A 23,003-nucleotide genomic window follows, 5' to 3' on the forward strand; every position below is an offset into this window, starting at 1 on the left:
AAAAAGAGGACTGGGCAGTGCCACCCCTGATTAAGTGCACATATTACAAAGTGTAAGAACATGGGTTCTCACTGTATTTCAGCAAATACAAAAGCAAATTCCAAGTGGAACAAGGACTTGGATGTTAGACCACAAACTATCAGATACTTAGAGGAAAATATTGGCAGAACTCTTTTCCGCATACATTTTAAAGACATCTTCAATGAAACAAATCCAATTACAAAGAAGACTAAGGCAAGTATAAACCTATGGAACTCCATCAAATTAAAAAGCTTCTTCACAGCAAAAGAAACCAATACCCAAACCAAGAGACCCCTCACAGAATGGGAGAAGATCTTTACATGCCATATATCAGACAAGAGTTTAATAACCAACATATATAAAGAGCTTGCCAAACTCAACAAGACAACAAATAACCCCATCCAAAAATGGGAGGAGGACATGTACAGAATATTCACTACAGAAGAGATCCAAAAGGCTGAGAAACACATGAAAAAATGCTCCAAGTCTCTGATTGTCAGAGAAATGCAAATCAAGACAACAATGAGATACCACTTCACTCCTGTGAGAATGTCATACATCAGAAAAGGTAACAGCAGCAAATGCTGGAGAGGGTGTGAGGTCAAAGGAACCCTCCTACACTGCTGGTGGGAATGTAAATTGGTCCAACCTTTGTGGAGAATAGTCTGGAGAACTCTCAGAATGCTAGAAATGGACCTACCCTACGATCCTGCAATTCCTTTCCTGGGGATATATCCTAAGGAACCCAACACATCCATCCAAAAAGATCTGTGTACACATATGTTCTTGGCAGCACAATTTGTAATAATCAAAATCTGAAAGCAACCCAGGTGTCCAACAACAGATGAGTAGCTGAGCAAGTTGTGGTATATCTACACAATGGAATACTACTCAGCTGTAAAAAAATGGTGGCTTCACCATTTTCAGCCAATCTTGGATGGACCTTGAAAAATTCATGTTAAGTGAAATAAGTCAGAAACAGAAGGATGAATATGGGATGATTTCCCTCTCAGGCAGAAGTTGAAAAACAAGATCAGAAGAAAAAAAAAGAAGAAGAAACTGAAATGGAATTGGCATATCACACCAAAGTAAAAGACTCTGGGGTGGGGGGTAGGTGGGTGGGGAGAATACAGGTCCAAGAAGGATGACAGAGTACCTAGTGGGGGTTGTATTGTTATATGGGAAACTGGGGAATGTTATGTATGTACAAACTATTGTATTTACTGTTGAATGTAAAACATTAGTTCCCCAATAAAGAAATAAAATAGAACCTGGGTTCAAGCCCCTGCTCCCCACCTGCAGGGGAAAAGCTTAACAAGAAGTGAATCAGGACTGCAGGTGTCTCTGTCTCTCTCCCTCGACCCTCTCAGTTTCTCTCTCTCTATATATATATATATTATAATAAATGAATAAAAATTAAAATAATAATAATAAAACAAAGAAAGAAGAGAAAAAATCCAGGAGTGGTGGATTCACCATGTAGACATCAAAGCCCAGTGATAACTCTGGTCGCAAAAGAGGAGAGAGAGCAAGAGGAGAGGAGAGGGGGAGAGGACAGGGTGGGGGGAGGAGAGGAGAGGGGAGGGGACGGAGGGGAGAAAGGAAGGGAGGAGAGAAGAGAAGAGGGGAGCGGAGGGGAGAAAGGAAGGGAGGGGTAAGGGAGGAGTGGAGAGGAGAGGGAGAGGGGAAGGGGGAGGGGGAGGGAGAGGTGAGGAGAGGAGAGGAGAGGAGAGGAGAGGAGAGGAGAGGAGAGGAGAGGAGAGGAGAGGAGAGGAGAGGAGAGGAGAGGAGAGGGGAGGTTTAGATCAGCCAGGTAGCTTCCCCAAAGCTCCTCACCTCCAGAGGAGCAGGGATGAAAGATGAAGCTCAGACCTGTTTGAAGTCAAACCTCAACTTCTCACCACAGCATGGTACCCATACTGCAATGAAAGCTTGTTGACCTGTGGAGTATCCAGTGAAATAGGCTGATGGGGAAAGCACCAGAAGTTGAAGCTGAAGCACAGCCTCAATATGAACATTTGCTCCCACCCCATTCCCTCTTGTTTAATCTTTGATTCTCTTTTTCCTCTGATTTCCTGTCTTTGTTTATCTCTTAAACTTGCAATGACAAGTCCTATGACCCTCAAAACTAAGACCTGTGCCAAGTCTAGATGCTAAACAGTTTAATTTAATTAAGTGCTAGATGGCCAAGTTCATTGCTGACATCACTTCTCAGAATCCATCAGGACCTGGGCCTGTTGGCTGTGATGCTACAGACATGATAGAGTCCAGAATCAAAACTTGACCTTGTCCACCAGGGGGCTGAGCTCACACTAGGGCACATAGACTAGGTCTCTACACAGAGAGCTGAATGTGTTATTCCGGTGTGGACAAGGGATAGAGCAGGCAGCATCAAATAGTTCTAAATGAAAGGGAAAGTCATCCAGTTGAAGTGTAGAGAGTGTGGAGGTAAGAAATTGGACTGTTGGCTTAGCTTGGTTTAGATTGCGCTTCGTTCCACATGAATAAAGAGATACTGCGTACAGCTCAGCCATGAGTCTCTGGTCGTCTGTCTCCCACCCACGAAGCTAGCTCGGCAAACAGCAATGGAAAAAAAATGGCCACCAGGAGCAGTGGATTCATGGTGCAGGATGCTGGTGCTGTCTTGTCAAGAAGACATTACAGTTTTCCTGAGGTCTCAATCTTCAGCTGAGCAAGGACAACAGAAAGAAAAAATAAATGAATGGTTCTACAACAAACTAAGAAACTACTGCATAGCAAAGGGTACCATCACCAAAAAAGAAAGGCATACTATAGAACAGGAGAAGATCTTTATATGGCATATATCAGATAAAGGGCTAATAACCAAAAATACATAAAGAACTCAGTAAACTTAGCAACTAAAAAACAAAGCACAAACAATACCATTCAAAAATAGGCAACTGCATGGACAGAATCTTCACCAAAGAAGAGATCCACTTGAACAGATATATGAGGAAATGCACAGTCACTGATTAATAGGGGGAAAAAAGCAAATAAAGACACCAATGCGATTATATTTCACATCCATGAGAAAGGACATTACAAAGGACAGTTTCAACAATTGTTGGTAAGGACATAAGGGAAAAGAGACACTTCTTTGCTGCTGATGGGAAAGTAAATAACCCTTATGGAAAAAAGGCTGGAGATTTCTGAGAACACTAGGGATGGACCTAACATATGACCCAGCAGTTTCTCTCCATATATTTATCCAAAGAAAACAAACAAACAAATAAACAAAAACATGTGTTCAAAAAAAAAAGAAATTGGACTGTTGAGGGTCAGGCAGTGGCACACCCAGGTAAGCATACACAATATCATGCAAAAGGACCTGGGTTCACGCAGCTGCTCCCAACCTGCAGGGGTAGGGGGGCGGGACACTTCATGAGTGGTGAAGCAGGTCTGTGGGTGTCTGTCTTTCTCTCTCACTCTCTATCTGCCACTCCTCTCTCAATTTCTCTCTGCCCTATCTAATATAAATAAGAAAAGGGAATAAAGGGGGTGGCAAGCAAGATCATGGATTCAGAAATCAAATCCCAGCAATAACACTGGTGGCAAAAACGAAAGAAAGGAAAAAGAAGAAGAAAGAGAGAGGGGAAGGAGGGAGAAAGGGAGGAGGGAAGAAGGGAGGAAGAAAGTGGACAGCAGACAGTATAGTACCTAGGGACAAAGTTCAGGGATGTATGCCTGGCAACAGAGCTACTCACTGAGCTGACAGTCATAGCCAAGACTCACACATGACCATGCTCAGGGATCCAGGTTCAAGCCCCCAACCCCCACCTGTAAAGCCGTGCTTCGGGACTCTCTCTCTCTCCTTTTCCATCTATCTATCTATCTATCTATCTTTATATCTCTCTCCACCTCACCCTCCTCTTTCAATTTCTCTCTGTCCTATCAAATATATAAGGAAAAAAGGATATATATCCAATACCTCAGGGCTCACTCTTTGGCAGTATCAAGGGTCCAAGGACTGGTAAATGAGCAAAATAACAAAACCTGACCTTGGGGAAGAGATCTGGGCATCAGAATTCAAAGTGAAGATCCTCCTAGGATAGTCTCAGATGAAACACATCAACCCATTCTCCAACCCTCCAGCAGCAACTGTATCTCCTACAATTCAATCCAGTGATGATGCTCCTGCAGTCTACATCAGGCCCTCCAGGTCCAAGGTTCTGTCCTCGAGGGCTGTTCTCTCATCAGAAAGCAGTTAAATGTATTGGGTCCCCAGGTCAGTCACATTTCTGTTGTACTTACTTAGAAAGTTGAGGGCAGGGGGCTCCTCTCACCTCCTTTTCTTCAGTTTTGACAGTTTGGTTGAGCAACTCAAATAACTTGGGGGGAAATGCTGTACTTCCTAGTACAGCTGAGTAGAGATGGTACAATTAAACAGGCAGATAAAGAGGAACTTGGGTGAGGTCCAGCAGGGTCTGGACAGAGCACAAGAGCCTCTGGTTCTAAAGGCTTTAGTGAGTTGAGTACCAAAAACAAAGCAAAGGCAAAATATTGTTGCTATTCCACAGAGGGAAATATTCAGTGACCAGAATATAGGCCAGAGTCACAGTAGTGGCCAGAATGACTTGTAGTTCTCTCCTCTAGACTGAGCTGATCCTCAGAACTCACTTCTACTGAGAAAAAGGAACTACTCTAGAGAAAATGACAGAGGTGAGTCTATAAGTATGAGACTCCTAGAAATGTATAAGTAAATATAGACTTCAAGGATAGATGACTAGGTAAAGAAGTTACAGTATTTATATTCAGTTGAATACTACTCTGCAGTCAAAAAGATAAGATTGTGTCACTTAGAACAAGTGAATAGAACTGGAGGTGGCTATGTTGAGTGAAATAAGAGATGAAGGGCAACAACTGAACAGTTTCACTCATATGTGTAATATAGAAGACTAAAGCAAATGAACTGGCAAATAAATGGTGACCAAACTGCCTCATGGCTTTTGTGAGAACCATAGTGGTTGGGATAAGGATGAAGGAGGGTGTAAGTGGAAGCACAGAACCCTGTGAAAGATGAGGGGACTAACATAGCATGTGTGCTTGTGAAATTATACTCCTGAAATTATATGGTTTTGTAAAACACTGTTAAATCACTAATAATAATGGGGGAGGGAGGAAATCTAGTAAGTGAATAGGCAGGAATGACAAATTGGTTTAAACAGCAAAATTTAGTTATTAATAAGGTTAGATGCTACTTAATAGGAACTTACAAGAATTATCCAGAGGACCTAGTGGGGGTTGTATTGTTATGTGGAAAACTGAGAAATGTTATGCATGTATAAACTATTGTATTTTTACTGTCTAGTGTAAAACATTAATTCCCCAGTAAAGAAATTTTAAAAATTAAATAAATAAATAAATAAATAAATATAACTTTTTTTGCCTCCAGGGTTATTGCTGGGGCTCAGTGCCTACACCATGAATCCACTGCTCCTGGAGGCCATTTTTCCCCCCTACTGTTGCCCTTGTTGTAGCCTTGTTGTAGTTATTATTGTTGTTGATGATGTCATTCGTTGTTGGATAGGACAGAGAGAAATGGAGAGAGGAGGGGAAGACAGAGAGGGGGAGAGAAAGACAGACATCTGCAGACCTGTTTCACCGCCTGTGAAGAGATTCCCCTGCAGGTGGGAAGCCGGGGGCTCAAACTGGGATCCTTGCTCCGGTCCTTGCACTTTGTGCCACGTGCTACCACCCGACCCCCAATATGATTTTTAAAAATATATTTAAAAAATGAATATCTAGAGAAAATTGACTCCATAGAAATGAACAGTAGAAAAGTGGTTGCCAGGGATGATGAGAGAAATAGGAAGAGGTGGGTATGAGTGTGAACTGTAAGCTATGAGAAAAATTGGTTGTGAGGGTTCACTATAAAATTCCACTTGATAGCACTGTACTTTGTTACAGACATTTGCTAAGAGAGGAAAACTTGAATTTTCTCTCTCTCACACACACACACACACATCTATATGCTGCAAGTCCTTTCACACTGCATTATTAACTTACAATAATGCACATTTTAACTAGCTTAAGATTTTGTCAAAGATATATCAATGAATTAAAAAATAATCTACAATCATTAATGAGCTCCTTTAATTATGTACTGGAGATGTAGAGAAGTCTCTTAATTTCAACTGTTTTTATTCTAGTCAAAGACATGAAATTTAGATACATGCAACAAAACATGGCATTTTACCTCTAGGAAAGATCCGAGCAGTTTGTACTCATTTCCTATTCTGCTGTTAACAAACCAGAGTAGATTTAGTGGCCTTAAACAACACAAAAGTATGATCTTAATGCACTGGAGGTCAGTAAAAAGACTCTAAAGGGTCTTGCGTATTGGCCCCATTGCCTTACTCCTGCAGGTCAGAAGGAAGAATACCTTTCTTTGCCTTTCCAGCACCAAGAACCTGAATTTCTTGGCTGGAAGCCCATTTCCTCTTTTTCAAAGATATCATTTCCATCTCTACTTCCATCATCATCACAGCTTCTGCCTCTTCCTCCCTCTTGTAAGTACCTTTCCACACACAGCCCAGGCTAATGCCCTCATCACAGGATTCTTAATCAGATCTGAGAAAGTTCATTATAAGGTAACCTAGTTGGTGTGGATGGGAATTATTTGTCTACCACAGAATCTCCTAACATAACCATCCTCCTTTAATAGATGAGGACATTAATCACAGAGAGACCACCCTCTTGACTACAGACTTGAGTTTAGACTAGAGCCCAAGAGGTCTCATTCCCATAAAGTATTCCCATAAAGCAAGTATTATTTCTGCTACACATGGCTTCAAAACAAATGGACAGTATAAGTCCTGGAACTGGAGGTGATTATGCTTAGTGAAATAAGAAAGTGTATAGTAATTAAAAAATAAAATGACTTCATGGGGGCACAGCTGCTTGGAGTGGGTTTAAATCAATCAAGGTTTATTACATGGCAGTACAGCTATATGGAATGGTATATTTTAGGTACAGCAAGATAGGCACTTATTGGCAGAAGTAAGAGAAGGCCAGGCCCATGAATCCATAAGTTACCAAAGTCTGGCTTCACATGTTGTTTCCTGGAACAGACAACATGGCAGGCACCATGAGCATACAGGAAAGCAGGTAGCTGGACAGAAGGCAAAGAGAGCGACTTCCACCCTCCCTGCCTGTGCTTAAGTTCAGTCCTGACATCAACCTCAGCTGTATGCTAATCAAGTCACAAAGCCCTATTCATAGGCTGTGTCACAATAGTTGTGAAGGACAATTACCAGATGGTTTCATTTATATGTGGAATAAAGAGCGTTGTAACACATAAAATTGAAAGGAAAAAAAAAAGGTAGTCAACCCATCTCTGGAACTTTGAGAGAACTATGATGGTTATCACGGGTGGGGGTATGGGGGAATAGGCACAGAAATTTGGTGATGGAAATGATATGGAACTATACTTCTATTATCTTTTAATCTTGTAAATCACTACTAAATCATTAATTAAAATATAAATAAAAATAAATGCTCAGATTCTAATATAAATAAAGAAAAATCAGTATAGGCATGTTTCTAAAGCACATAGAATTACAGGATCAGAAAGTTGAACCTTCCCCCACATCTATAGACATCTAATTTTTGATAAGGGGGCCCAAACTATTAAATGAACATAGGAAGATCTCTTCAATCAATGGTGCTGGGAAAATTAAGTTGAAACATGCAGAATAATGAAACTGAACCACTGTGTCTTACCAGAAACAAAAGTAAACTCCAAATGGACTTGAATGTTAGACCAGAAACCACTGAATACTTAGAAGAAAATAGTGGCAAAATTCTTTTCCATCTAAATTTTAAAAGCAACTTCAATGATGCAAATCCAATTACAAAGACTAGAACAAAAATAAACCAGTGGGACTACATCAAATTGAAAAGCTTCTGGACAGCAAAAGAAACCACCACCCAAACAAAAGAACTCCCACGGAATGGGAAAAGATTTTTCCATATCATATATCACACAAGAGGCTAATAACCAAAATATATAAAGAGCTCCCCGAACTTAGCCACAAGAAAACAAATGATCCCATCCAAAAATGGGGAGAGGATATGAACAGATTATTCACCATAGAAGAGATCCAAAAAGCCAACAAACATATGGGGAAAAAATGCTCCAGAGAAATGCAAATAATGACAACAATGAGATAACATTTCACTCCTGTGAGAATGTTATACATCAGAAAAGGTAGCAGCAACAAATGCTAGAGAGGTTGTGGGGACAAAGGAACCCTCCTGCACTGCTAGTGGGAATGTCAACTGATCCAACCCCGATGGAGAGTAGTCTGGAGAATTCTCAGAAAGCTAGAAGTGGGCCTACCCTATGACCCTGCAATTCTTCTCCTGGGGATATATCCTAAGGAATCAAACATACCCTTCCACAAATATTTGTATATGTATACCTATGTTCATAGCAGCAAAATTTGTAATAGCCAAAACCTGAAGCAACCCAGGTGTCCAAGAACAGATGAGTGGTTGAGAAAGTTGTGGTCTAGATATACAATAGAATACTACTCAGCTATTAAAAATTCACCTTCTTCACCCCATCTTGGATGGAGCTTGAAGGAATCATATTATGTGACATATGCGTTAACAATATTTATATACTTTTTCCATATCTGGGAACTACTCTCTTCCCTAATCCAGCTTTCTAGTCCTATTTCCAACTCTGACACCATTTCCCCCAGACAATAACCTGGGTCCACCGGCATATTAGATGTCAGGCTCAGACAAAAAATAGTAAAGTCGTGGACCCCTTGGAATATAACTAAAATATACCTACTAGCTTTTTTCAAAATGGAGACCCCCAAATCTTCATCTGTAATATTCTTGCCTTTAGGCTCATGATTAGTCAACAATTCGTTCTGCTTTATATCTTAACTCTTATTCAGCCACCAGGTTCCAGATGCTGCCATTATGGCAACCTGACTTCCCTGGGCAGATGACACCATCAATGTGTCCTGGAGCCCCACTTCCCCAGATCCCTACCCTACTGGGAAAGAGAGAGAGAGGCTGGAAGTATGGATCGACATGTCAATACCCATGTTCAGTGGGGAAGCAATTATAGAAGCCAGACCTTCTACCTTCTGCATCCCATAATGATCCTGGGTCCATACTCCCAGAGGGATAAAGAATAGAAAAGCTATCAAGGGAGGGGATTGGATACAGAATTCTGGTAATGGGAATTGTGTAGAATTATACCCCTCTTATCCTATGGCCTTGTAAATATTATAATGTATATATTATAAATTTTATAAATAAAAATTTAAAAAAAGAAAGAGAAATGAATGGGATGATCCCACTCATAAACAGAAGTTGAAAAACAAGAACAAAAAGGAAAACACTAAGCAGAACTTAGACTGGAGTTGGTGTGTTGAACCAAAGTAAAAGACTCTGAGGTGGGCGGGGGAGAATCCAGGTCCTGGAACATGATGGCAGATGTCCTAGTGGGGGTTGAATTGTTATGTGCAAAACTGAGAAATGTTACACATGTACAAACTATTATATTTTATTGTTGACTGTAAAACATTAATCCCCCAATAAAGAAATTAAAAAAAACAGAAGTTATAGCATGCCTACAAGGAGTCAGGTACTATACAGAGCAGAGCTCCAAACAGCAACCAGTAGAACTAATCTTGGCTCACAGACACTCTGTGATAATTCCTGCACTCAAGTGCAGACAGGTTACCAACCACTGACTAAATTAGAGTTGGGTAATTTTTCACTCCTAGAATTCTATAAAGTCCATATGTTTCTGACCTCCATGGAATTCCAAGGGAGACAGCTATTTTTTAAAAATACTCATGTCTCTCAAATGGGTATGATTTCCTTCCCCTTATCTTTCTCATTTGTTCAAGCACTAGTTTTTACCCAATGATAAGAAATTATTTTTAAAAAGATTACCTTTTAAGCAATGCCTTTTGGAGGCATGAGCATTTAGAAAGTTAAAATTATTACAGTTACATATATTCCAGTCTTTATCTCTCTCTCTGTGGATATTCCCACTGAGCAGGGATAAGCAGTGTCCAGTGACAGGAAGGCCTCCCCTGCTGGGGGAATGGAGGCAAACAAGTCAGGAAATTATGAAAACATGCTCTTTGCCTTTCAACTGAGAAAAAGAAAACAAAGAAGAACAATCAGGCTCTTGTGTGTTAAAAATTACAGAGTGCTTATCTGTTTATTAATATTTATCTTTGACTCATGATGTGAAAGGGGCAACACACATTTCATGAACATTAAAGAGAATAATCCTTTTTATTTGAGCTGTGCTTCTGCTCTAGAAAAGTTGGGAGGTTGTTTTGATTATGGGGTGTGTCGTCTGTGTGTATGTGTGTGTGTGTTTGTGTGTGTGTGTGTTGTTTGGTTTTTGGTTTATCTGCCTGCTTGAGCTTGGATTCCAACTTACTAAGAGGTCAGAACTATGCACTATGAACCCTTGAGTCTGCCATATTCCTTTCACTTGTAACAGAAAGCCCAGGCTGGTCACTGCTGCATGTCGACACCTTTAAGAACTGTCTGTGTCAGTAGGGCACAAAAGTAAAAACCCTGGGTAGAGGGTGAAGGTGGATGTTCAGCTTCATGGGGCCAGGGGTTGGGGGGGATAGAATGGGACACAGTCTTTTGGTGGTGGGAATGATGTTTATGTACACTCCTATTAAATTGTAGTTATATAAATCACTAAGTCATATGAGAGGGGAAAAACTGATTGAATGTCTCAAACTTTAAGAAGCACACACTGAGACTTTTTAATACATAGGCTGAGTTTTAGATATTTTTTTATTTATTTTTTATTTAAGAAAGGATAAATTGACAAAACCATAGGGTAGGAGGGGTACAACTCCACACAATTCCCACCACCCAATCTCCATATCCCATCCCCTCCCGTGATAGCCCTCCCATTCTCTATCCCTCTGGGAGCATGGACCCAGGGTCTTTGTGGGTTGCAGAAGGTGGAAGGTCTGGCTTCTGTAATTGCTTCCCCACTGAACATGGGCATTGATTGGTCGGTCCATACTCCCAGTCTGCCTCTCTCTTTCCCTAGTAGGGTGGGTCTCTGGGGAAGCAGAGCTCCAGGACACATTGGTGGGGTCTTCAGTCCAGGGAAGCCTGGCCGGCATCCTGATGGCATCTGGAACCTGGTGGCTGAAAAGAGAGTTAACATACAAAGCCAAACAAATTGTTGAGCAATCATGGACCCAAAGCTTGGAATAGTGGAGAGAGGAAGTATTAGGGGATACTCACTGCAAACTCTAGTTTACTTCTGCTTTCAGGTATATATTTTGCACTAGTTTATGGATAAGTGTGAACATATGCTCTCTCTCTCACAGAACCTGGTCTATATCTAGGTTTTGGGACTTTGTTAGAAAGTGAACCACCTGGGATGGAATTAGAGAATACTATGAAAGGAAAGGTCTCACCCGAGTAATGAAGCTGAAGGGTTGTCATTCCACACCTGAAGTCTCTGGACACAGTCTGAGTTGAAGCATGTTGAGGTGGTAATCATTGTGTTGATTAGCTTGTAATCGGCAGATGCAATATTATTTGATATGGATTGGGAGAGGCATGCTGGAAAGTGGGCCCTATCCTAAGGTTCCAGGACTGGGGAAAATATAGGCTTTGTAGTGGAGATGTGAGGTTCCTGCTGTCTTAGGGTTCAAAAAGACAATGAATAGTTAATGTTATCATCACATTATTTGGTAATTGGGTTAACTTTCAAAAGCCCTTTTGTTAGAGTTTGCTGTATAGTACCCAGTATCTTGTATGTAGCTGTGCCATTGGTTGCTTCTGATCTACTTGGTCTAGGCTTTTGAGAGAGTCCGCATATCAAATACACAGCCTATATATTAAAAAGACTCAGTCTGTGTTTTAAAAACTTAAAGACATACAATTAATTTTCCCCCCTCTCATATTAATTAACTAGTGATTTATATGACTACACTTTACTAGGAGTGTACATAAACAACATTCCCATCACCAAAGGACTATGACCCATCCCACCCACCCACTCCCACCCCCACCGGCCCAGGAAGCTGCATGTCTACCCTCACCACAGGGTTTTTACTTTGGTGCCCTACTCCATATTTAGTCAAATCCTGCTTTTAGTTTCCCTTTCAGATATTCTTTCTCAACTTCTCTTCATGAGTGGGATCATCCCATACTCATCTTTATCTTTCTGACTTAGCTCACTTAACATAATTCCTTCTAGCTCTGTCCAAGATGGGTCAGAGAAGGTGGGTTCATTGTTCTTGATAGCTACATAGTATTCCATTGTGTATATATACCACAGCTTTCTCAGCCACTCATCTGTTGTTGGGCACCTGGGTTGCTTCCAGGTTTTAGCTATTATGAATTATGCTGCTATGAACATAGGAGTACACACCTCTTTTTGGATGGGTGTTATGGAGTCCTTGGGGTATAACCCCAGGAGAGGAATTACTGTATCATATGGAAGGTCCATGTCTAGCCTTGTGAGAATTTTCCAAACTGCTCTCCACAGAGGCTGGACCAATTTACATTCCCACCAGCAATGCAAAAGGCTTCCTCTGTCCCCGCAGCCTCTCCAGCATTTGTTGCTGCTGTCCTTTTTGATGTATGCCATTCTTACAGGAGTGAGGTGGTATCTCAGTGTTGTCTTAATTTGCATTTCTCTGACAATCAGTGACCTAGAGCAGTTTTTCATATGATTGTTAGACTTTTGGATCTCCTCTGAGGTGAATATTTTGTTCATATCCTCTGGCAATTTTTGAATGGGGTCATTTGCTTTTTCGTTGCTAAGTTTGATGAGCTCTTTATATATTTTGGTGATTAGTTTCTTGTCTGATGTATGGCATGTGAAGATCTTCCCCCATTCTGTGAGGGGTCTCTTTGTTTGTTTAATAGTTTCTTTGGATGTGCAGAAGCTTTTCAATTTGATGTAGTCCCACTGGTTTGTTTCTGCTTTAGTCTATCTTGCAGTTGGGTTTATTTCATCAAAGATGTCCTTGACGTGTAAGTGGGAAGGTGTGTTACCAATGTTTTCCTCTAAATATTTGATTGTTTCTGGTCTAACATCCAGGTCTTTGATCCATTTGGAGTTGGTTTTTGTTTCTGGTGAGATAAAGTGGTTCAGTTTCATTCTTCTGCGTGTTACAACCCAGTTTTCCCAGCACCATTTATTGAAGAGAGCTTCCTTCTACCATTTACTACTTTGGGTCCCCTTATCAAAGATTAGATGTCCATAGGTGTGGGGATTTATTTCTGGGCTTTCAGTTCTGTTCCACTGGTCTGTGTGCCAATTTTTGTTCCAGTACCATGCTGTTTGATGATGATGGCTTTATAATATAGTTTTAGGTCTGGGAGTGTGATGCCTCCATTTCTGTTTCTTTTCCTCAAGATGGTTTTTGAAATTCTAGGTGTTTTCAGGTTCCAGATAAAGGATTGTAGTGTTTGTTCTATTCTCTTAAAGAAGCTTGGTGAAACTTTGATGGGTATTGCATTAAATTTGTATATGGCTCTAGGGAAAATATTCATTTTGATGCTATTTATTCTTCAAATCCATGAGCATGGGATATCTCCAGTTCTGTTCTTTTTTCTGAAAATTGTTTTGGCAATTCTAGGTCTTTTCTGGTTCCAGATAAACATTTGTAGCATTTGTTCTATTCTCCTAAAAAATGTGCTTGGGATCTTGATGGGGATAGCAATAAGTTTGCAGATGGCTCTGGGTAATATATTCATTTTGATGATGTTAATTCTTCCAACCCATGAACATGGAATATCTTTCCACTTCTTTGTGTCTTTTTCAATTTCCCTGAGTAGTGACTCATAATTTTCAGTATACAAGTCTTTCAATTCTTTGGTTAGGTTTACTCCTAGATATTTTATTGTTTTTGTTGCTATAGAAAAAGGAACTGATTTCTGGATTTCAATTTCTTCTAACTTAGTGTTTGCATAGAGGAATGCCACTGACTTTTGAATGTTAATTTTGTAGCCTGACACCTTACTGTATTGCCTGATGATTTCCAAAAGCTTCTTCCTGGATTCCTTAGGTTTTCTGTGTATACTATCATGTCATCTGCAAACAGGGAGAGTTTGACTTCTTCTCTTCCAATCTGTATCCCTTTAATTCCTTGCTCCTGCCTGATTGCTATGGCAAGAACTTCCAACACTATGTTGAATAGTAATGGTGATAGTGGGCAGCCCTGTCTAGTACCTGATCTGAGGGGAAATGCTTCCAGTTTTTCACCATTGAGTATGATGTTGGTTGTAGGTTTGCTATATATAGACTCCACTATCTTGAGGAATTTTCCATCTATTCCCATTTTTTGTAGTGTTTTGATCATAAAGGGATGTTGTATTTTGTCAAAGGCTTTCTCTGCATCTATTGATATGACCATGTGGTTTTTGGTCTTGCTTTTGTTGATGTGGTGGATCACATTGATTGATTTACATATATTAAACCAACCTTGCATGCCTGGGATAAACCCCACTTGGTCATGATGAACAATCTTTTTGATATACTGCTGTATCCGGTTGCCTAGAATTTTGTTCAATATTTTCGCATCTATGTTCATCAGAGATATTGGTCTGTAGTTTTCTTTTTTGGTTGTGTCCCTGTCTGCTTTTGGTATCAGGGTGATGTTGGCTTCATAGAAGCTGGCAGGGAGTAACCAAGTGTCTTCAATCTTCTGGAAGACTTTTAAAAGTAGAGGTATTACTTCTTCTTTGAAGGTTTTGTAGAATTCATTTGTAAAACCATCTGGTCCAGGACTTTTATTTTGGGGGAGATTTTTGATAACTATTTCAATTTCATTAGCTGTGATGGGCCTGTTTATGTTACCCACTTCCTCTTTACTTAGTTTTGGAAGTTGGTAGGTATCTAGGAAATCATCCATTTCTTCCAGGTTCTCTAGCTTGGTGGCATATAGTTGTTCGTTGAAGCCTCGCATGATATGTTGAATTTCTGCGGTGTCTGTTGTGACAGACACCTCAGATATCTCCTCTTTCATTTAGTATCCTATTTATTTCGGTCCTCTCCCTTTTTTGTTTTGTGAGTCTAGCTAAAGTTTTGTCAATTTTGTTCACTCTTTCGAAGAACCAACATTTACTTTCATTGATCTTTTGTATGGTTTTCCTATTCTCAATGTTATTTATTTCTGCCCTAACTTTAGTAATTTCTGAACTTCTCGTTGCTTTCGGGTTCCTTTCTTGTTCTTCTTCTAGGTCTTTAAGGTGTGCAATCAGGCTGTTTATTTGTGCTTTTTCTTGTTTCCTAATGTGTTCTTGTATAGCTATGAACTTCCCTCTTAGGACTGCTTTAGCTGTGTCCCAAATATTTTGATAGCTTGTGTCTTCATTTTCATTGAACTCTCAAAACATTTTTATTTCTTCCTTGATTTCCTCTTTGACCCAGAAGTTGTTAAGAAGTGTACTGTTGAGCTTCCACATTTTGGCACTGTTACTAATCTTTTGTTGATTGTTAAGTGTTAGTTTAATTCCACTGTGGTCTGAGAAGTTGCTTGGGATGATTTCCATGCTCTTGAATTGGCTGATGCTGTCTTTGTGTCCTAACATATGGTCTATCCTTGAGAATGACCCATGTGGTATTGAGTAAAATGTGTATTCCAGTTTCTTGGAATGAATGACTCTGAAAATGTCCAATAGTTCTAGTTTATTTATCTCTTCATTTAGCTCCTTTATGTCTTTATTGATTTTCTGCTTGGATGATCTGTCAAGTTGAGAGAGTGGGGTGTTGAAGTCCCCTACAATGATTGTGTTACTCTTAATTTATTGCTGTAGCTCTTTCAGTAGAAGTTTGATATATTTAGATGGCTTCTCATTGGGCACATAGATGTTAATAATTGTTAAGTCCTCTTGACTGACTGATCCTCTGAGCATTAAGTAGTGTCCATTCCTATCTTTTTTAATCTTATCTATTTTAAAGTCTATCATGTCAGATATGAGAATAGCTGTTCCTGCCCTTTTTTGTGGGCCATTGGCTTGAATGATAGTTTTCCATCCTTTCACTTTAAGTCTGTGTTTGTCTTGTTGAGTTAGGTGGGTTTCCTGTAGACAGCATATTGTTGGGTTGTGTTTTCTGATCCATCTTCCTACTCTGTGTCTTTTAATAGGTGAATTCAGGCCATTGACATTTATTGATATCAAAGATTGAAGATATTTTAACGCCATTCTTGTAGAGTTTTAGAGTGTTTTGATATATGTCCTATTTGTGGTGGTCTGGTTGTTTATAGGAGACCTTTCAGAACTTCCTTCAGGGCAGGCTTGGTGATGGTTGCTTCCTTCAACTGTTGCTTGTCTGAAAAGGTTTTGATGCTTCCATCTAGTCTGAATGACAGTCTAGCAGGATATAGTATTCTTGGCTGAAAGCCTTTCTCATTGAGCACTCGATAGATATCTTGCCATTCTCTTCTGGCCTGTATGGAGAAATCTGCTGCTAATCTTATGGGTTTTGCTTTGTAGGTGACTCTTTGTTTTTCTCTTGCAGCCTTCAGGATCCTTTCTTTATCCTTATTCCTTTCCATTCTAAGTATGACATGTCTTGGTGTGTTTAGGTCTGGGTTAATTCTGTTTGGGACCCTCTGTGCTTCTTGAATCTTTATGTCTTTGGCGTTGTCTAGACTAGAGAAATTTTCAGCTATTATGGCCTGGAAAATGCTTTCTTCCTCTCCTTGTCTTTCTTCCTCTGGTATGCCAATAATGCATATATTGTTTCTTTTGAAGTCATCCCATAAGACTCTGTTGTTGTTTTCAGCATCTCTTAATCTCTTTTTGAGATCTCTTACTTCTTTTTTAGTTGTCTCTAATTCATCCTCGAGCTTGCTAATTCTGTCTTCAGCCTCATAGATTCTATTCTCTCTGCCCTCTACTGTTTTCTGGAGTTCATCTATTTTGTTGCCTTGCTCTGATACTGTTTTAGCTTGTTCAGCTAGTTGCATTCTTAGCTCAGCGATTTCAGCTTTCAGCTCTTTAATAACCATGAGATAATTAGAATTTTCTTCCATATTCTCATTTGTTGTTCCTGCATTTCTGATTACAATTTTTTAAATTCTTTACTCACTCCTGTTATTATTTCCTTAGCTAATGTTTGGATGTTGAACTCGTTGTTTTGTGCTTCACCTTCTGGAGGACTTTTAGCTGGACTCTTGTCTTGGTTCAATTCTCCAATATTTTTTCTTGTTGTTTTACCCATTTTATATATTATGTTATGGGTTTCCTTTATCTGTACTTTTCAAATTATTGATCACTATTGCCTGGATTGACTTGTGTCTAAGTAAGTTAATTAAAGGGTTTACGGTGGTGGAAATTAACAGTTGTTTCAATCCCTGAGTTGGAGCTGAGTGGTTTAAAAGCCTCTTTTTTTTTCTTTTTTCTTCCCTGTAGGCTATGGGAGCCTAAGGGCTTTTAAACTATCAATAGTCTTCTTAGCTTAATCAGTGACTCCTGACCAAGAGATAAAGCAGGGTGTGGCAGAGATAATCCAGTGGTTATGCAAAGAGACTTTCATAGCCCCTCATCTATGCCACCGAGGTATAGGTCTTCTCCTGAGTTTCCTGGTTAGATCTCTGTCCCCTGGTGTCCTTCCCTGTCACTGCTCCAGATCTGAGGGTAATAGCAATGGAGACTGAGAGTTGCACTTGGTGAGTCTCTGGGGAGTCCTCTCCTCCCTTCAGCTGTCCCCTTGTTGGTGGAGCAGACTGGAGGTGGTGTCTCAACTGATAAACTGCTGAATTGTTAGCAGTCACTTAATCTCTCCTTAGGCTCCTCTCTCCTCTCTGTCACCAGCCACATGTGTTTGTACTCACTAGTGATTTACTGGGTTCCTGTGGTCTTTCTAGTCCTGTCTTGTTTCGGTCCTGGTGGTCTCCTTTGGTATTCCTATTTGATCCAGGAGAGAAGAGGAGAGGAGAGGAGAGGAGAGGAGAGGAGAGGAGAGGAGAGGAGAGGAGAGGAGAGGAGAAAAATCGATCTGCTGCTCATAGCTCCACCTCCGGAAGTCCTCGAGAAGATGTAAAATTTAAAATAAAAAGGTAAAGAAGAGATTCTGAAAGTCAGAAACATAAGAATGAATATGGGATAATCTCACTCTCAGGCAGAAATTGAAAAACAAGATCGGAAGAGAAAACACAAGTAGAACCTGAACTGGAGTTGGTGTATTGCACCAAAGTAAATGTTTCTGGGGTGGGTTGGGGGGAGAAAACAGGTCCAAAAAGGATGACAGAGGACCTAGTGAGGGTTGTATTGTTATGTGGAAAACTGAGAAATGTTATGCATGTACAAACTATTGTATTTACTGTGGAATGTAAAACATTAATCCCCCAATAAAGAAATTTAAAAAAAAAGAAGAGATTCTGAGTTTTCTTTTTATATGGAAATTTTCGGGAATGTAACTACAGATTTGTATCACACTGTATATAAACAAAGAAAAATGAATCAGATTCAGGGCAAAGAAAGGCATTTGCAAAGGGACTTATGATGACCTTGTCTATAATAGGTCACAAGACTTAAAAGAACCTAAAACCATGAATAAGGGACTGATTTAGTTATTACACTATCATTCAACAAAATGGTATGCAGTTTTTGGAAAGACATCGCCAAATATCTTAGATAAGGCAAGATTTTAAATATTTTGGTTTACTTTAACAAGAGATACAGAGAGTGAAAAAGAGGAGAGAGAGAGAGATTAGATCACAGTTTATGGTGGTGCCTGGGATTGAACCTAGGACCTCTGAGGATTCAGGCATGAAGGTCTAGTACACAAACCACTATGCAATGTCCCCAATTCAATTTTTTTTAATTCTAACTTCCAAAGTTATTTTTAATTAAATTTAGTTGGGCAGAAAGAAAAAGACAAAGAGATACAGAAAGAAATACCAGAACGCTGCTCAGCTCTGGCTTATCGTGGTGCTGGAGACTGAACCTGGGACCTTGAGCCTCCAGCATTAAAGTGTTTTTGCAGAACCATTATGTTGTCTCCTCAGGTCCCCGCTTCCAGAATTTGGTGACATATTACATTTCTGTTCTCTAGATCACCTGACGTATAGGGCTCACCCTGTAAGCCAATAATGCATGTTCCGATAGTCTTCCTACCTTGGGTCTTGCTGACTTCTCTGCCACCCACCAATTTCTCTCAGTCCCAGTCATTTTGTAGATTCAGGGAGGAAACACTTTATAGCTGCTCATTGCTATAAAACATCCAGCTCCTTAAGCAAATGATGAAAGTGTTCTAGTAGTCCCTTCTCAGCTCAACCTATTTTTAAAAGGTACAAGGGCCAAGTAAATGGTTCAGTGCTAGAGCATATAGCTTGCATGTGTGAGACCCTGGTTTCTATTCCTAGCACTAATATCATGGAACAGGGCTCTGACATTAATTAGGAAAAAAGAGGAGGAAAAAGTGGTTTTGTTGTAAGCAAAGCCCAGGTTTGAGACCGACCTGGCACTACAGGGAAATTCCACAGAGCACTGCTGCTATGATGTCTCTCCCTGTCTGAACAAAAATGTAGTCCATCCAAAGAACTAAACAGTTTTCTAAAGAAGAGATATATGTGGCCCACAGACACGTGAAGAAATGCTCCACTGCACTTATCATCAGAGAAGTGGAAATTAAAACTCAACCATCTCACACCTGAGAGAATAACTTCCATCAACAAACCAGGAAATGGTAGGTGTTGAGGTTGTAGAGAAAAAGGAACTCTGCTACACTGCTGGCGGGAATGCAAACTGGTACAGCCCCTTTGGAAGACTGTATAGAGTCCTATACAAATTAAAATGAAATTACCTTATGATCCAGTGACACAATGCTTGAGCATTTATCGAAAAGATACTAAAACACTCATTTGAAGGGACATACACACCCCTATGTTCATATCTGCATTATTCACAATAGCCAAAAATTGGAAGCAGCCTAAATTCCCATAGATAGATGACTGGCTAAAGAAGATGCGGGATGTATATTCCATGGAATACTGCTCTGCAATCAAAGGTATGATACTGTGTCCTTTAGGACAAAATAGATGCAACTGGAGGGGATTATGCTTAGTAAAATAAGAAAAAAGATGAAAGACAACTACTGGATGGTTTCACTCATATGTAGAATCTAGAGAATTGATACATATGAACTTGAGAAAAAAAAAGAAGAAGCAAGGAAACTGTTTCTAAGACTTGTGTGGTCCAGGAGGCACAGTGGATAAAGTACTGGACTCTCAAGCATGAGGTCTCGAGTTCAATCCACAGAAGCACATGTACTAGAGTGATGCCTGGTTCCTTTTCTCTCTCCTCCTATCTTTCTCATTAATAAATAAATAAAATCTTTGAGAAAAAAAAGAAAAGAAACTTTCTAAGACTTGTGAAAATTATGAAGGTTATCTCTGGGAGGTAGGAAGGGTTGACACAGAACTTTGGTGGTGGGTGTGGTGTGGAACTATACACTGTTCTTATATCTTACAAACTTGTCACTTACTACTAATCACAAATATAATGAAAAAATAAATAAGAGTGGTCCGGGAGGTAGCACAGTAGATAACGCACTGGACTCTCAACCAATTGGTCCTGATAGCACATGTACCAGAGTGATGTCTTGGTGTTCTCTCTCTCTCTCTCTCTCTTTCTCTCTCTCTCTCTCTCTGTCTTTCTCATTAATAAATAAATAAAAATCTAGAAAAAAACAAACAAAATTTAAAATGAGTCATGAGTCCAGAAATGGTAAAACTATACATGTGCAAGACATTGAATTGTCAAAAAAATATAAAAATAAAATTTGACCCAGAGCCATCTACAAATTTAATGCTATCACCATCAAGATCCCAAGCACATTTTTTAGGAGAATAGAAAAAATGTTACAAATGTTTATCTGGAAGCAGAAAAGACCTAGAATTGCCAAAACAATCTTGAGAAAAAAGAACAGAACCGGAGGCATCACACTCCCAGATCTCAAATTGTATTATAGGGCCATTGTCATCAAAACTGCTTGGTACTGGAACATGAAGAGACACACTGACCAGTGGAATAGAACTGAGAGCCCAGAAGTGAGCCCTCACACCCATGGACATCTAATGTTTGACAAAGTGGCCCAGACTATTACATGGGGAAAGCAGAGTCTCTTCAACAAATGATGTTGGAAACAATGGGTTGCAATATGCAGAAGAATGAAACTGAACCACTGTATTTCACCAAATACAAAAGTAAATTCCAAGTGGATCAAGGACTTGGACGTTAGACCACAAATTATCAGATACTTAGAGGAAAATATTGGCAGAACTCTTATCCGCATACATTTTAAAGACATCTTCAATGAAACAAATCCAATTACAAAGAAGACTGAGGCAAGTATAAACCTATGGGACTCCATCAAATTAAAAAGCTTCTTCAAAGCAAAAGAAACCACTACCCAAACCAAGAGACCCTTCACAGAATGGGAGAAGATCTTTACATGCCATACATCAGACAAGAGTTTAATAACCAACATACATAAAGAGCTCGCCAAACTCAACAACAAGACAACAAATAACCCCATCCAAAAATGGGGGGAGGACATGGACAGAATATTCACCACAGAAGAGATTCAAAAGGCTGAGAAATACATGAAAAAATGCTCCAAGTCTCTGATTGTCAGAGAAATGCAAATCAAGACAACAATGAGATACCACTTCACTCCTGTGAGAATGTCATACATCAGAAAAGGTAACAGAAGCAAATGCTGGAGAGGGTGTGGGGTCAAAGGAACCCTCCTTCAATGCTGGTGGGAATGTCAATTGGTCCAACCTCTGTGAAGAACAGTCTGGAGAGCTCTCAGAATGCTAGAAATGCACCTACCCTACGACCCTGCAATTCCTCTCCTGGGGATATATCCTAAGGAACCCAACATATCCATCCAAAAAGATCTGAATACACATATGTTCTTAGCAGCACAATTTGTAATAGCAAAATCCTGGAAGCAACCCAGGTGTCCACCAACAGATGAGTGGCTGAGCAAGTTGTGATCTATATACACAATGGAATACTACTCAGCTGTAAAAATTGGTGACTTCACTGTTTTCAGCCGATCTTGGATGGACCTTAAAAAATTCATGTTAAGTGAAATAAGTCAGAAACAGAAGGATGAATATGGGGTGATCTCACTTTCAGGCAGAAGTTGAAAAACAATATCAGAAAAAAAAAAAAACACAACTAGAACCTGAAGAATTGGCATATCACACCAAAGTAAAAGACTCTGGGGTGGGGGTGGGTGGGTGGGGAGAATACAGGTCCAAGAAAAATGACAGAGGACCTAGTGGGGGTTGTATTGTTATATGGGAAACTGGGGAATGTTATGCATGTACAAACTACTGTATTTACTGTTGAATGTAAAACATGAATTCCCCAATAAAGAAATTTTTAAAAATTCAAAAAAAACAAAATAAAATTTGAGCAAGGGTAGATAACATAATGGTTATGCATAGAAACTCTCCTGCCTGAGGCTTCAAAGTCCCAGGTTCAATCCCCTGCACCACCATAAGCCAAAGCTGAGCAGTGCTCTGGTAAAAAATAAATTAATTAATTTTAAAGAGATATCAAGCAGGTATGATACTTGACCATCTGGTATGATTCATGTTATGTTATGGGATCAGACTTTGCTCAGTATTTCCCTCTTTCAATAAATGTCACCTTGGTTTAGGAAGCTGAGAGTAATCAATTCCCTTCGATCTTTGAGGGAATTTATTACCATTATAGGAATATTATATAGGATATTATAAGACATTATACAGAATATTATAAGATATTATAAGACTCCTTTACATTTTTCTAATCAAAGACACAATTATTCTTTCCTTCTGTATATGACCTAGCAAAATGTAGTTAGAGGGCTCGTATCCAGTTTCAAGTTATCAGTAAACAAAACTTCTCTATCTGAGAAACTTATTACTTTACTCTCAGAGAAAAGATGAAGTCATGTGAAATTTCCACCTCTC

The sequence above is a fragment of the Erinaceus europaeus genome, chromosome 10 (genome assembly GCF_950295315.1).
Source record: "Erinaceus europaeus chromosome 10, mEriEur2.1, whole genome shotgun sequence".
NCBI lineage: Eukaryota > Metazoa > Chordata > Mammalia > Eulipotyphla > Erinaceidae > Erinaceus > Erinaceus europaeus.